The sequence below is a fragment of the Macaca mulatta genome, chromosome 7, assembly GCF_049350105.2.
Source record: "Macaca mulatta isolate MMU2019108-1 chromosome 7, T2T-MMU8v2.0, whole genome shotgun sequence".
Classification (NCBI taxonomy): Eukaryota; Metazoa; Chordata; class Mammalia; order Primates; family Cercopithecidae; genus Macaca; species Macaca mulatta.
This window is the reverse complement of record NC_133412.1, coordinates 112,683,584-112,687,817: the sequence shown is the minus strand read 5'-3', so window position 1 is coordinate 112,687,817 and position 4,234 is coordinate 112,683,584. Positions and strand designations below refer to the sequence as shown.

The following is a 4,234-nucleotide window of genomic DNA, read 5'->3' as shown; positions in this document are numbered from 1 at the left end:
CACACTTCACACGGTGGAGTACACCCCTGAGAGGAAGCTTCCAAAGCAAGAATCAGACGCTACACTCACTGTTCAGCAGTATTCTATCTTCTGCAGCCTCTGCTGCTGACACCCAGGCAAACAGGGTCTGGAGTGGACCTCAAGCAATATCCAACAGACCTACAGCTGAGGGTCCTGACTGTTAGAAGGAAAACTAACAAACAGGAAGGACACCCACACCAACACCCCATCAGTACGTCACCATCATCAAAGACCAAAGGCAGATAAAACCACAAAGATAGGGAAAAAGCAGGGTAGAAAAGCTGGAAATTCAAAAAATAAGAGCGCATCTACCCCTCCAAAGGAACACAGCTCATCGCCTGCAACGGATCAAAGCTGGACAGAGAATGATTTTGATGAGATGAGAGAAGAAGGCTTCAGTCCATCAAACTTCTCAGAGCTAAAGGAGGAATTACGTACCCAGGGCAAAGAAATTAAAAATCTTGAAAAAAGAGTGGAAGAATTGATAACCAGAATAATTAATGCAGAGAAGGCCATAAATAAACGGACAGAGATGAAAACCATGACACGAGAAATACGTGATAAATGCACAAGCTTCAGTAACCGACTCGATCAACTGGAAGAAAGAGTATCAGCGATTGAGGATCAAATGAATGAAATGAAGCGAGAAGACAAATCTAAACAAAAAAGAAGAAAAAGAAATGAACAAAGCCTGCAAGAAGTATGGGATTATGTAAAAAGACCAAATCTACGTCTGATTGGGGTGCCTGAAAGTGAGGGGGAAAATGGAACCAAGTTGGAAAACATTCTTCAGGATATCATCCAGGAGAACTTCCCCAACCTAGTAGGGCAGGCCAAAATTCAAAACAGGAAATACAGAGAACGCCACAAAGATATTCCTCGAAAAGAGCAACTCCAAGACACATAATTGCCAGATTCACCAAAGTTGAAATGAAGGAAAAAATCTTAAGGGCAGCCAGAGAGAAAGGTCGGGTTACCCACAAAGGGAAGCCCATCAGACTAACAGCAGATCTCTCGGCAGAAACTCTACAAGCCAGAAGAGAGTGGGGACCAATATTCAACATTCTTAAAGAAAAGAATTTTAAACCTAGAATTTCATATCCAGCCAAACTAAGTTTCATAAGTGAAGGAGAAATAAAATCCTTTACAGATAAGCAAATGGTTAGAGATTTTGTCACCACCAGGCCTGTCTTACAAGAGACCCTGAAGGAAGCACTAAACATGGAAAGGAACAACCGGTACCAGCCATTGCAAAAACGTGCCAAAATGTAAAGACCATCGAGGCTAGGAAGAAACTGCATCAACTAACGAGCAAAATAATAAGTTAATATCATAATGGCAGGATCAAGTTCACACATAACAATATTAACCTTAAATGTAAATGGACTAAATGCTCCAATTAAAAGACACAGACTGGCAAACTGGATAAAGAGTCAAGACCCATCAGTCTGCTGTATTCAGGAGACCCATCTCACATGCAGAGACATACATAGGCTCAAAATAAAGGGATGGAGGAAGATCTACCAAGCAAATGGAGAACAAAAAAAAGCAGGGGTTGCAATCCTAGTCTCTGATAAAAAAGACTTTAAACCATCAAAGATCAAAACAGACAAAGAAGGCCATTACATAATGGTAAAGGGATCAATTCAACAGGAAGAGCTAACTATTCTAAATATATATGCACCCAATACAGGAGCACCCAGATTCATAAAGCAAGTCCTTAGAGACTTACAAAGAGACTTAGACTCCCATACAATAATAATGGGAGACTTCAACACCCCACTTTCAACATTAGACAGATCAACGAGACAGAAAGTTAACAAGGATATCCAGGAATTGAACTCATCTCTGTAGGAAGCAGACCTAATAGACATCTACAGAACTCTCCACCCCAAATCAACAGAATATACATTCTTCTCAGCACCACATCACACTTATTCCAAAACTGACCATATAATTGGAAGTAAAGCACTCCTCAGCAAATGTACAAGAACAGAAGTTATAACAAACTGTCTCTCAGACCACAGTGCAATCAAACTAGAACTCAGGACTAAGAAACTCAATCAAAACTGCTCAACTACATGGAAACTGAACAACCTGCTCCTGAATGACTACTGGGTACACAACAAAATGAAGGCAGAAATAAAGATGTTCTTTGAAACCAATGAGAACAAAGATACAACATACCAGAATCTCTGGGACACATTTAGAGCAGTGTGTAGAGGGAAATTTATAGCACTAAATGCCCACAAGAGAAAGCAGGAAAGATCTAAAATTGACACTCTAATATCACAATTAAAAGAACTAGAGCCCTTCTCTCTTCCTCAGTGCTGCCTACGGAGGTGGCAGCGATCTCCTCCTTGGCATCATGGCCGCCCTCACACCCCTTGTGAAGCCTAAGATCGTCAAAAAAAGAACCAAGAAGTTCATCCGGCACCAGTCAGACCAATATGTCAAAATTAAGCGTAACTGGCGGAAACCCAGAGGCATTGACAACAGGGTTCGTAGAAGATTCAAGGGCCAGATCTTGATGCCCAACATTGGTTATGGGAGCACCAAAAAAACAAAGCACATGCTGCCCAGTGGCTTCCAGAAGTTCCTGGTCCACAACGTCAAGGAGCTGGAAGTGCTGCTGATGTGCAACAAATCTTACTGTGCCAAGATTGCTCACCATATTTCCTCCAAGAACCGCAAAGCCATCGTGGAAAGAGCTGCCCAGCTGGCCATCAGAGTCACCAACGCCAATGCCAGGCTGCGCAGTGAAGAAAATGAGTAGACAGCTCGTGTGCACGTTTTCTGTTTAAATAAATGTAAAAACTGCAAAAAAAAAAAAAAAAAAAAAAAGAACTAGAGAAGCAAGAGCAAACACATTCAAAAGGTAGCAAAAGGCAAGAAATAACTAAGATCAGAGCAGAACTCAAGGAGATAGAGACACAAAAAAACCTCCAAAATATCAATGAATCCAGGAGTTGGTTTTTTGAAAAGATCAACAAAATTGATAGACCGTTAGCAAGACTAATACAGAAGAAAAGAGAGAAGAATCAAATAGACGCAATAAAAAATGATAAAGAGGATATCACCACCGACCCCACAGAAATACAAACTACCATCAGAGAATACTATAAACACCTCTACGCAAATAAACTAGAAAATCTAGAAGAAATGGATACTTTCCTGGACACTTACACTCTCCCAAGACTAAACCAGGAAGAAGCTGAATCCCTGAATAGACCAATAGCAGGCTCTGAAATTGAGGCAATAATTAATAGCCTACCAACCAAAAAAAGTCCAGGACCAGATGGATTCACAGCTGAATTCTATCAGAGGTACAAGGAGGAGCTGGTACCATTCCTTCTGAAACTATTCCTATCAATAGAAAAACAGGGAATCCTCCCTAACTCATTTTATGAGGCCAACATCATCCTGATACCAAAGCCTGGCAGAGACACAACAAAAAAACAGAATTTTAGACCAATATCCCTGATGAACATCAATGCAAAAATCCTCAGTAAAATACTGGCGAACCAGATCCAGCAGCACATCAAAAAGCTTATCCACCATGATCAAGTGGGCTTCATCCCTGGGCTGCAAGGCTGCTTCAACATACACAAATCAATAAACATAATCCAGCATATAAACAGAACCAAAGACAAAAACCACATGATTATCTCAATAGTTGCAGAAAAGGCCTTTGACAACATTCAACAGCCCTTCATGCTAAAAACTCTCAATAAATTCGGTATTGATGGAACGTATCTCAAAATAATAAGAGCTATTTATGACAAACCCACAGCCAATATCATACTGAATGGGCAAAAACTGGAAAAATTCCCTTTGAAAACTGGCACAAGACAGGGATGCCCTCTCTCACCACTCCTATTCAACATAGTGTTGGAAGTTCTGGCTAGGGCAATCAGGCAAGAGAAACAAATCAAGGGTATTCAGTTAGGAAAAGAAGAAGTCAAATTGTCCCTGTTTGCAGATGACATGATTGTATATTTAGAAAACCCCATTGTCTCAGCCTAAAATCTCCTTAAGCTGATAAGCAACTTCAGCAAAGTCTCATGATACAAAATTAATGTGCAAAAATCACAAGCATTCTTATACACCAGTAACAGACAAACAGAGAGCCAAATCATGAATGAACTTCCATTCACAATTGCTTCAAAGAGAATAAAATACCTAGGAATCCAACTTACAAGGGATGTAAAGG

The 4,234-nt window shown here is 40.5% G+C and overlaps 1 pseudogene across 1 annotated transcript; it reads left to right on the top strand.

Annotated features, from left to right (window-relative positions):
• Positions 1 to 2,336: 2,336 nt before the first annotated feature.
• On the top strand, positions 2,337 to 2,865 carry LOC700249 (large ribosomal subunit protein eL32 pseudogene; annotated as a pseudogene). The gene has a single exon (XR_013396250.1). The product of XR_013396250.1 is annotated as a large ribosomal subunit protein eL32 pseudogene (transcript).
• Positions 2,866 to 4,234: the final 1,369 nt, after the last annotated feature.